Here is a 10,898-nt window from a genome sequence, read left to right on the forward strand (position 1 = left end):
CCCCAATCTCTGGTAACCATCAAAGAATGTTTAGTTCTGTGTGTGAACTTTTTATTTACTTGTTTATAATAGTGATCGTATACAATGTTTGTCCTTTGTTGATGACCTTATTTCACCTGGTATAATACCCGCCAGGTTCATGAGGTGTTTTGCGTATCCATCATTAGTCTTTGGTGGGAACTTCTAATCCTTCATTTGATTGTAAACATTCTGCTTCTCATTATTTTATCTCCTTTAGGATGTATGTGTCTATTTGCATTGCACTGATGTTTCTTCTCCATCTCTGGACTTCATCGAGCTGAAGTCCGTAGCGCTAACTCATTCTTGCTCAAGGACGGTCCACCATGGATTTCTACATACGACACCTAGTGTCCTACTGCTGATGAACATTTGCTTGGCTTCCAGCTTTTCGTTAACAGTGACAGGATAAACACGATCACCTGCGTCTTGAGGGCATCTATCTAGGAGTAAAACTGCCAGCTCTGAAGGTGTGCATATACTCAGCTTCAAGTAAGATCAAACAATTTTCCAAAGTGGTTATACCAAATTAAACTCCCATGAGCAGCGAACACGAGCACCTGCTGATTCACAAAGAACAAGGAAGACAGAAGAAGGCCTGCATCTAAAGTAGGGTGTGTGGTGAAGAGCACTGAAGGAGGAGGATAGCCAGAAGACTCCTTCGTAGTGGGGTGTTGAGACTTCATCTCAGTACTTCAGACAGTCTTATCAGAGGGACCTGTCCTGGGAGAAGGAAGGCAGCATGCTTGGCAGGGGGAAGGTCAGGGAAAGAGGGAGCTCTTCAATGACATGAACTGACCACCGTGGCTGCAACAGTGAACTCAAACATAACGATGGGGAGGCTGGCTCAGGATGGGGCGTGTTCCTCGCTGCTGGAATGAGGTCACTGCGAGTCAGACAGCAGCATTGGTCCCCAGCCCTGCCAGTCCTCAGTATTAATTCCTTTTCCTATTTCGCTTCTTGGTTATCTTTTTTTTTTGGTAGGTCTTTATCAATTCCAGAAAACAATCCTTTGTTAATTTTGATTGTCTTAAATATATTTTCTACCAATTTTTTTGGTTCATATTTTTAACTCTTCTTAGGATGATATTTAAAATCTTTTTTCAATATTAATTTATCGTTTCCTTTTCAGTTTGTATTTTTGTGTTCAAGAAATTCATGGTCAGGGAATCCAGACTTGCTGGAGCACTAAGGCTGGATGAGCCCAGAAACTATTGCCTTGAGAGTCTCTAAACCTTAAATCAGAACTCTCCCCTGAAGTAGTCTTTCAACCCACCAGTAACAAATAAGACGGCTGCCATCGAGGAATTGACCCATAGCAACCCCATAGGGCAGAGCAGACTGGCCTCTGAGGTTCTGTTAGATCTCTCTGGAGCTAGATATACCTCGGTCATTGGCTCCGCGCGAGAAAGAATTCACAGCGAAGCCTGGTTCGTGATCCAAGTGAGTTTATGAGCGTTAGAAGTTTCAGGTTTACACAGGCACCCATAGGACTCCTCCCAAACATGCAGCCTGCCTGGAAGCTACTCGCAGAATCATGCAAAGTCTCCCACCGTCTCTCTTGACTCCGGGCTCCTGCCTTTACAAGGATTCCGTGGGGAGACATGGTGGAGGACCCCTGGTTGACCCCATTGGCTGAATTGAATTCACCGGGCCTAGGTGGGCCAATCCTGGTGCAGCACCCACCCATGCCTACCCGGCGGGAAACCTGAACCTCTGAGCATGTGCAGTGCGCCACTCCTTTGTTTCCGTAGCTTGGCCCTCTGGGCATGTGTTAACGGACATCCCGGCCCCACGCTAGCCTACCTAACGGTTCCAAGGCCACAAATCTTTAGGGGAGCAGAAAGCCTCATCTTTCTTCTGCGGGGCAGCCATGGTTTCAAACTGTGGACCTTGCAATTAGCAGCCCAATGAGTGTAACCCACTCTGCCACCAGGGCTCCTAAAACCAAACAAGTTTGACTTGATTAGTGAAGAATGTCTGCCTCTGCTCTAGTAAAGATCAGTCTTCATGGGGGACAACACTGGAGACACCGTGTGGGAATTGCGCCCCATCTGATCTCACCACACTGAGGCGAAACATTAAGGGCGTGCAACAGAACAGCAAAGGGAGCACAGCAAGGAAGTCCCGAGGGGATACCAAAAATAGACTTCGGGGCCAGGGCGTGGCACCCCATCAGATTCGACCAGAAAACACTCCTAAAGGTCAACAAACAGACCTTGAACTATTTACAGGCCTTTCTTTTTCTTGTTGTTGTTTTGTTTTCTTTTGTTGCTTTGCTTTGCTCTTCTTGTTTTTGTGCATATTATTATCTCTGCAGGTCTATCTGGATAAGCTAAGATAGGTAGGGATAAATAACGTGGAGGAGGAAATAATGTGACTGACGGTTCCAGGGGGACATGGGAGAGGGGGAAGCTGGGGAAAGGTGGGTGCTAACCACCCCAGGGACAAGGGAACAAGTGATCCAAAATTGATGGCAAGGAGGGTTTAGGAAGCCTGGTAGGGCTTGATCAAGGGCAATGTAAGTGAGAGGAATTACTGAAACCCAAATGAAGGCTAAGCATGATAGTGGGACAAGAGGAAAGTACTGTAAAAGGAAACAGGAAGGAACTAGGAGGCAAAGGGCATTTTATAGAGGTCCAAATACAGGCATGTACATATGTAAATATATTTATATGATGATGGGGAGATAGATCTATATGCATATATTTATAGGTTTAGTATTAAGGTAGCAGATGGACATTGGGCCCCCACTCAAGTATCCCCTCAATGCAAGAACACGTTGTCCTTTTAAACTGGCATTCCATGGTGCTCACCTTTCTGACACAATTGCTGAAGACAAAGCAGGTACGTAAGCAAATGTGGTGAAGAAAGCTGCTGGTGCCCAGCTATCAAAAGATTTAGAATCTGGGGTCTTAAAGGCTTGAATATAAACAAGCGGCCATCTAGCAGATAAGCAACAAAGCCCACGTGGAAGAAGCACACCAGTCCGTGTGATCACGATGTGTCGATAGATTCAGGTATCAGGCATCAAAGAACTAAATATCATATCGTTGTGAATGAGGGGGCGTGCAGAGTGGAGACCCGAAACCCATCTGAAGGCAACTGGACATCCCCTTACAGAAGGATCATAAGGAAGAGACAGCCAGTCAGGGTGCAGTGTAGCACCAATGAAACATACAACTTTTCTCTAGTTCTTGAATGCTTCCTCCCACCGCTACACTCCCCATCATGATCCTAATTCTACCTTACAAATCTGGCTAGACTAGAGGATGTACACAGGTACAGATAAGAATTGTAAACACAGGGAATCCAGGACAGACAAACCCCTCAGGACCAATAATGAGAGCAGAGATACCAGGAGGGGAAGGGGAAGGTGGGGAAGAGAGGGAGCACTGATCACATTGATCTACATATAACCCCCTCCTGGGGGACGGACATGAAAAAAATAACAATTTATAAATTATCAAGGGTTCATGAGGGAGGGAGGGTAAAACAGGAGCTGATGCCAAGGGCTCAAGTAGAAAGCAAATGTTTTGAGAATGATGATGGCAACAAATGTACAAATGTGCTTGACACAATAGATATACGTATGGATTGTGTTAAGAGTTGTGAGAACCCCCAATAAAATTATTTTTTTAACCATCTTCATTGCGTCGGTGTGTGCTGCTAAGTTCTTTCTGTGTCTAGGTGATCCTAAGTGGCAGTAGAAGGCCGCCTATGGTTTCCTAGGTGTAATCCTTATGGAAGCAGCTATGTCTCTTTTCTCACTGGGCAGCTGGTGGGTTCGAATAGCCACATTCCGATTAGCAGCCAAGCATTTAGCCATTAGACCACCAGGGCTTCTAGACGGAATCAAATTGACAGCAGCAACTCAGAGGGTTAGCCTGGAAGCACAAAGGGCAGTGAGCTGCAGTCAACAGGGAAGAGGTCACTCAGAAAAGCAGGATCAGAATGGTTGTACAACTTGAATGAAATTAATTAACAAAATTGGACATAAAGAAATGATTGAACTACATTCTGCTGTGTATACTTTCCACACATAAATTATTGAAAAATTAAAAATCTATGGACAGAAAAGGTGTGCACCCCCCTCCGCCCCTGCCCCATATGAATAACGAGTTGTACCGACTTACTGGAAAGTCTACTGAGTAAACGGCGGAGAGGCCTTAGCTGACCTCTGACTACTGGCGGGAGGAGAGTCCGTCTGTCTCCCCACCAGTGGAAGGCAGAGGTCAGACACGTTCCCACTCTTGATCCTTTCACTCTTCATACACCAGCCATACACGCCACTCGACTTCTCGGCTGGACTCAACACACCCTTTGCAAGGGCCACACAGAACTCACAGATCACACTCAATGATGGGAATTTATGAAGGATGTTAACAGGTTACCACAAGCCAAGGGCAGAAAATATTAAAGATAAGGTTTCTGGTCCACAGTAGCACATCTGCTCAGCCAGCAGCCAAGTCTCTCTCTGGTCCAAGGCCTTTCAACCCTGTGGTCCCTTAGCCAATCCTGTGGTTCTGTGAGCCAGCCTGGAAGCCTAGCGCTGCTCTGCCTCCCTCTTTACCCGTGTCTCCACACTGCAGCTCCTCTGCTTGGGTGCCTGGAGTCCCAGTGTGTCACCGCCTCTGCTGCCTCTGCCACTCTGGACAGGGACCCCGAAAGATCACGCTCCACTTGTGGCGTCTCTGCCTTGGTGATCCCAGGAATTCTCTGCCTGCTTCTGAGCTGGTTCTCTGCTACATAGGAGAATGCCAACCCAAAGGGACCAATCCCCTCTATTAGTGTTTCACACTATTTGCATAATCCCACTCAGTCACTTGGTGGGGATTATAGAGATAAGCATAAAAGAGCCATATTAAGGAATTTCACATCACCATACTACCTCTTTTCTGTTGCTTGGCAATGCTGGTTGTCATAACCAATTTTCCATATAGATGAGCGTTTGTTTCTGGGATTCCCTATGATTTTTTTCATTAGTTAATTTGTCTCTGCATTAATATAACATTGGTTTAATTACAAAGTTTTATAAAGAACTCTTGATATTTGAAATGGCAAGTCCTCCCACTCTTGTTAGCTGTAAGAATACAAGGATAAGTCAAAAAGTATGGCTACCAGCATGCCAATTCATACATGCAAGCTGTTCTAGGGGAGGAAAAGCTCACTGCCATCCAGTCAACTCCGATTCAGAGAGCACCTATAAGGCAAGGTAGAACTGCCCCTGTATGTTTCCAAGACTGCATCCTTTATAGGAATAAAAAACCTTGTCTTTCTCCCACAGAGTGGCTGGTAGTTTCAAACTGCTGACCTTGCGGTTAGCAGCCCAACGCATAACCACCATGCCACTAGGGCTTTGAATATAAATTATAGAGACAAAGTTATTAAGTGTTAAACAGAATAAATACATACTATCTAGATGAGGGAGACCATCAGCACAAGGGCATAACGGTGTCTGAGGATTTACAGCAAATAGGACACTTGGGTGGGGCAAGGAGTACAATGGAAACTGTCACGAAAGCATTCCTGGCAGCAAATCAATATATCCCAGTTGCAGATATGGCATTGGAATCAAGAAAGGGACTACGATTGGGATAGAACATTATTCTAGATAGAAAAGCTTACAAGATTGGTTCAGAGTCCTCTGACCAAGGCAGTCATGGTATGATCCATGACGATACTGCCCAAGAACCTCAAATTCCATCAAGAGCACACCCAGGCAAGTCCCTAAGGGCTACACTTTCAGCACCCCTAGCTAAGATAGTGGTAGCAATCCCCTTTCAAACACATCCTGCCTGAGGACAAAGCTATTCATATTGTTGGCTAATGATCGGAAAGAATTCAATGGAAGCTGAATCTAAAGTGGCTAGTCAAAAATGGACTTAGGATTTTCATTATAAACCATAGCTTTCTGAAAATCTAGGGCTCAGAAATTTTTTATATATATATTCTTTTTTTTAAATCATTTTATTGGGGGTTTGTACTACTCTTATCACAATCCAAACGTCCATCCATTGTGTCAAGCACATTTGTACATTTGTTGCCATCATTGTTCTCAAAACATTTGCTTTCTGCTTGAACCCTTGGTATCAGGTCCTCATTTCCCCCCTCCCTCTCCGCTCCCCGCTCTCCCCTCCCTCATGAACCCTTGATAATTTATAAATTATTATTATTTTGTCATATTTTACACTGCCCGACATCTCCCTTCACCCCCTTTTCTGTTGTCCATCCCCCAGGGATGAGGTTATATGTAGATCCTTGTAATCGGTTCCCCCTTTCCACCCTATCCTCCCTCCACTAGGGCTCAGAATTTAAGCTCTAATAATTCCAAATAAGATGGGTTTAAACATGTTGCTATCAGTGGATGTCTACAGACTTGGTTTATAACAAACCTAAGTGGATTACGAAGAGAACTTGTTTGTAGTCATCCATTCAATAATATGCTATCTAATTAAAACCAGACACCAAATCCACTGGCATCGAATTTATTTCAACTCATAGTCTCAGTAAGGTGTATCTTTTTTAAGGCCATGGGGAAAACATATTTTGAGGTAAGAACTAATATCAAATTTCTAACAGAACTCAATTGGACATATTCTGAAATCATCAAAGCTTTGCAACCAGCTTATGGGAATTCTGCCCACATAAAACAATAGTTTTTAAAGGGATCAGCTGTTTGGGGAAGGTTGAGAAGACACCAAAGGTGAGCCCAAAGAGGAAAGACTGCCAACCTCACTGAATAAATGAACGGACTAGTCCAGAAACTGCTGAAGGAAGACTGTAGGATTACCATTGGTTTCACATGGTTCTACTTTATTATTTTTTATTTAAATCATTTTATTGGGGACTCGTACAACTCTTATTAAAATCCATCCATCCATCCATTGTGTCAAGCACATTTGTACATCTGTTGCCATCATCATTCTCAAAACATTTGCTTTTTACTTAAGCACTTGGTGTCAGCTCATCACATGGTTCTACTTTAAAATATATATATATATATACATATATGTATGTGTGTGTATATATATATATTTTTTAGTGACCATCTTGGCCTCAGCAAGTTTTCAGCTCAATGTGTACCAGAAGCACAGCATGAAGCCAGCTAGCTCAAAGAGGCGATCTTGTCATTCGTCTTTCATGCAGGAGAAGAGGGTTTTAAGGAACAAATCATGAACTGGACACGTCTTGAGTTTACCAAGACTAGCCAGAGAGCAAACTCCAATCAAAACAAGTGGCTTCTTAGGGGATCTGCTGGGCCAGTTTCATTCAAGACAGATAGATCCTCTCAGTAGGTTATGGTGACTGTTTGGGGAGACTCCAAAGGGGTAAACTTGATAAATTCTTTCAAAGGACACAGGATGAATATGGGGCTTATTGGGAAGAATGTTTCTTTTTTTTAATTGAAAACTGCACTAGAAAGAAAAAGGACAGGAAATGTGTACCTACAATGCTCTTTCTCTCTCTCTCTTATTTTTCCCTTCGAGGATAGCAAAGGGTCCTAGGAGAATTCCATTGGGAACCCTCCCCCATCCACCCTACCACCCTGATCCTGTCCTTTCAGACTTCTGGTCACTCCTAAAACTCCAAGAACACTAAAAAGGAACACGATATGAGAAGCCCTTGAGAATGCCAACGAAGAACACAGAATTCTTTGAGGGAAGGTTAGAGAGAAACACACCACCTTAAGAAGTGTATGGACGGAACTATAGGTGACCTCCAATCAGCTTCCCTACTTCACCTTCTGATGCAGGAATCAGGCCATACCCCAGGAAATTTCCTTTAAATTTCCTTTAAAATTCCTTTAAATTTCAAGGCTGTGGGAGGTGGTGTTCCACCTTAATCTTAAAACCGATTGGCTGCTCATTTACAGCAGATCTCATCATGGAGTTGATTACACTGTAATCCACTGTAATAAAGTGGAACGCCACCTGCCCGCTCAGGTCACAGCCTTCAAGCAATTTAAAGGAAATTTCCTGGGGCGTGGCCTGATTCCTGCGTCAGAAGGTGAAGTAGGGAAGCTGATTTGCATTTTTTTTGCTGAGTCAGGATCCTGCAACAGGCTCCTGGATCTGTTCTGCGGACTTGAGAGACTGTCACACTGCCTGTCGATTGTGGGAGCCAACCATGGCCTCCCGGTTGACCTGCTGCCCTTGGGTTCATCCACCTCGACAGCCTGTGGTGCCCCTGCCAATTCTGGGCTCGTCTGCCGTCAAGCTACACAAGTCAGGAGAAGCCTCCAGCTTAACATCTGACCCACAGATTTGAAACCAGTCTGGATTTACCTGCTTCTGCAACTGTGTGAACCATTTTCTTGAGATAAATCTCTTTCTATGTATATATAGCTATCTTGTCACCCTTACAGCTTGCCATTCTTGGCCCTTTGTTGTTCCATATCCATTTTAGCTTCAGATTTTATATTATACACATTCGCACAACTTAAGATTTTTATTTGAACTGTATCAATTCTGGATCCAGCAGACGAAGTTCAGATTCTGGCTCCCTCACCTGCTAACTGTGTCACCTTAGGCAGATGATTAAGTTCTCAATGTCTCGGTCACCTCATCTGTAAAATGGGAATAGTAATAGTACCTCGACTCCACAGAGTTGCTGTGAGCATTGCATGCGGTGCTTTCTAATTTGGTGCAGGATAACACCCTCGGCTGATCATTGAAAGGTTGGAGGGTCTAGTCTAGCCTATCCAGAGGCTCCTTGGCAGAAAGGTCTGGTGATTGGGTTCAGATAAAGCGATCATTGAAAACCATGTGGAGCCCAGTTCTATTCTAACAGGTGGGCTTGCCAGAATCAACTCCATAGCAACTGGTTTTGTGATATTCGGTTTGCTTACAGTTTTGGGGGGTTGCGGGGATTGGGGTTATTTTTGGTATATAGTATGTGTTTTAACACTTAGCCTTGGTTCAGATAAAGCGATCATTGAAAACCCTGTGGAGCCCAGTTCTATTCTAACAGGTGGGCTTGCCAGAATCAACTCCATAGCAACTGGTTTTGTGATATTCCGTTTGCTTACAGTTTTGGGGGGTTGGGGGGATTGGGGTTATTTTTGGTATATAGTATGTGTTTTAACACTTAGCCTTGGATAAAGTAAATACTACATAAATTTTAGCTATTATTAGAAAATCTTCCGACCAGTACATACATCGGTATTTTTCCAACCCCACTCCCTTATAGCCCCACCACCCCCTTGTTGTACCACAACTCACAGGTTGGTGATACGGAAATGGGGACTGTAGAGGACATGGGGATGACATGGAGCTACATTACCGTCTTTACAAAATCACTATTCTAGTAAGACCGGAGAATGCATTCCAAGTCAGGACTGCAAATATGGCTTTGGGCGTTAACTGAATCTGCACAACAAAATAGCGCCAATCAAGAAGTTGCTAACCTGGAGTCAGTGACCTACCTCTCTGAAATTAGATGCAAAACCTGATCTCTGGCTGTGTGAGTGTTCATTTCTCATGGCAGGAGACCCAGAGATTCGCAGAGATGTAAGACCTAGAAAAGTCTTAACTAAAAGTTAGCAAGAATTGCGTTCTCTAAGGGTTAAACCAACCAACCCCTGGGGGCATCCAGCACCCCCTGGGACAGTCCGTCAACATTCCAGTGTTCACTGAGCGTGGACCCAAGGGAATGTACATGCTTATCAACTCCCTGGAAAGAAGGAAAGTACACGCGGGAAACCAAAGCTCGGTCGGGGGAGGGGAGACAATGTTGTTTCCAGGTGGCACAACTGCGGAGGGTTCCGAGGGCGCCATCCGTGGGAACGAGCGCGGCGTGTGCGCGCGTCCGAGGGCTCGTGTGCGCGTGCCCGAAGCGAGGGGCGGGGCGCCGGAGGCGGCGGGGAGAGGGCTGGCTCACCTTGTTTGTCATCAGAAGGGGGTTGGGTGCCTTACGGTGAACTTCCGCCCCGACTGCCCCTCGATTGTCTAGCTCTTTCATCTACTGACGCTTTTCTATCGGTGGCTCTGATCCAGGAAGGCAAAACGGAAGCGCAGCAGGGGAGGGCCCAAGCCAACAGGCTCCTGAGGCAGCCGGGCGCCCGAGCCTCCGTCCTGCGGCCCCTTTAAGAGGAGAATCTCTTGGGACCGGCAGTCCCAACCGACCCCGGTTTTAACCGAAACCTAACCCGGACTTCCCCCTCTTGACTCAAATAAGGCCAACTTTGGATTTTCCCTCTCCCACTGACGAATCAGATTCTGTTACCAGGCAGACTTGCGCGGCTGCCGGGGCGAGCCTGGCGCCTTCTGTCTCCGGGTGGCTCCAGCGACCAATGAGAGAGCCGGTCGTCCGTGTAGCTAGGCAGATTGGGGCTGTGACGACCATTCAGAAAAAAAGAAAATAAAGCAACGCACGAGCCCGCTGGGCCAGGACCGTGGGGCTGGGCTGAGTGAAGGTGGCTACGAGGTAGTTCCTCTTTCTCCGTTACCTGGATTGTTGCTGGCGTGGGGAGGGGACTGCTCAGAGGTAGGGAGGGGGCGTCATTTTAGTTGGGAGGAGAGCAGGACAGGGTTTGGGCTGTATTTTCAACAGCTTCTTCGCCCATGTGCACGTGCCCCGAATCGGGGACCCCATTCTTTAACCAGGTTTCCTCCACCCAGCCCCTGAGTTCCGATTCCCTGACCCCTCCACTTCACTGTCACCGAGGATTGAAGGGAGGGGGAGGAGAGGGAGGAGGGGGCGCGCCTCGGGATGGGATGTTGAGGGAGATGACGTAGGGGCAGGAGACGTGAGGAGGGGGGGCCGCGGGGAACGCCGAGCGAGATGAAGAAGTGAGAACTTGGGCCCCCGTTTCTTCCACCCTGCCAGGACGGGAATTGCCCGTATCCTTTCTGACCTCCCAGGCAAATGGTGAGGAG

General features: G+C 46.0%; 1 protein-coding gene across 2 annotated transcripts in view; it reads left to right on the plus strand.

The window, feature by feature from the left end:
• Window positions 1-10,357: 10,357 nt before the first annotated feature.
• RFX5 (regulatory factor X5) overlaps window positions 10,358-10,898 on the plus strand; it is an 8,663-nt gene continuing 8,122 nt past the window's right edge. Inside the window, exons 1-2 of one of the 2 annotated variants that reach the window (XM_045295653.1) lie at window positions 10,480-10,506; window positions 10,849-10,890. The gene's annotated coding sequence lies outside the window, so the exon portion shown is untranslated. Of the gene's footprint in view, window positions 10,447-10,479; window positions 10,507-10,848; window positions 10,891-10,898 lie in introns of those variants that run through there. The other variant, XM_045295654.1, reaches the window with a different exon arrangement.

Source organism: Echinops telfairi, unplaced genomic scaffold (assembly GCF_000313985.2).
Source record: "Echinops telfairi isolate 266 unplaced genomic scaffold, ASM31398v2 ScPeMD7_5805;HRSCAF=6673, whole genome shotgun sequence".
In the NCBI taxonomy this organism is placed as follows: domain Eukaryota; kingdom Metazoa; phylum Chordata; class Mammalia; order Afrosoricida; family Tenrecidae; genus Echinops; species Echinops telfairi.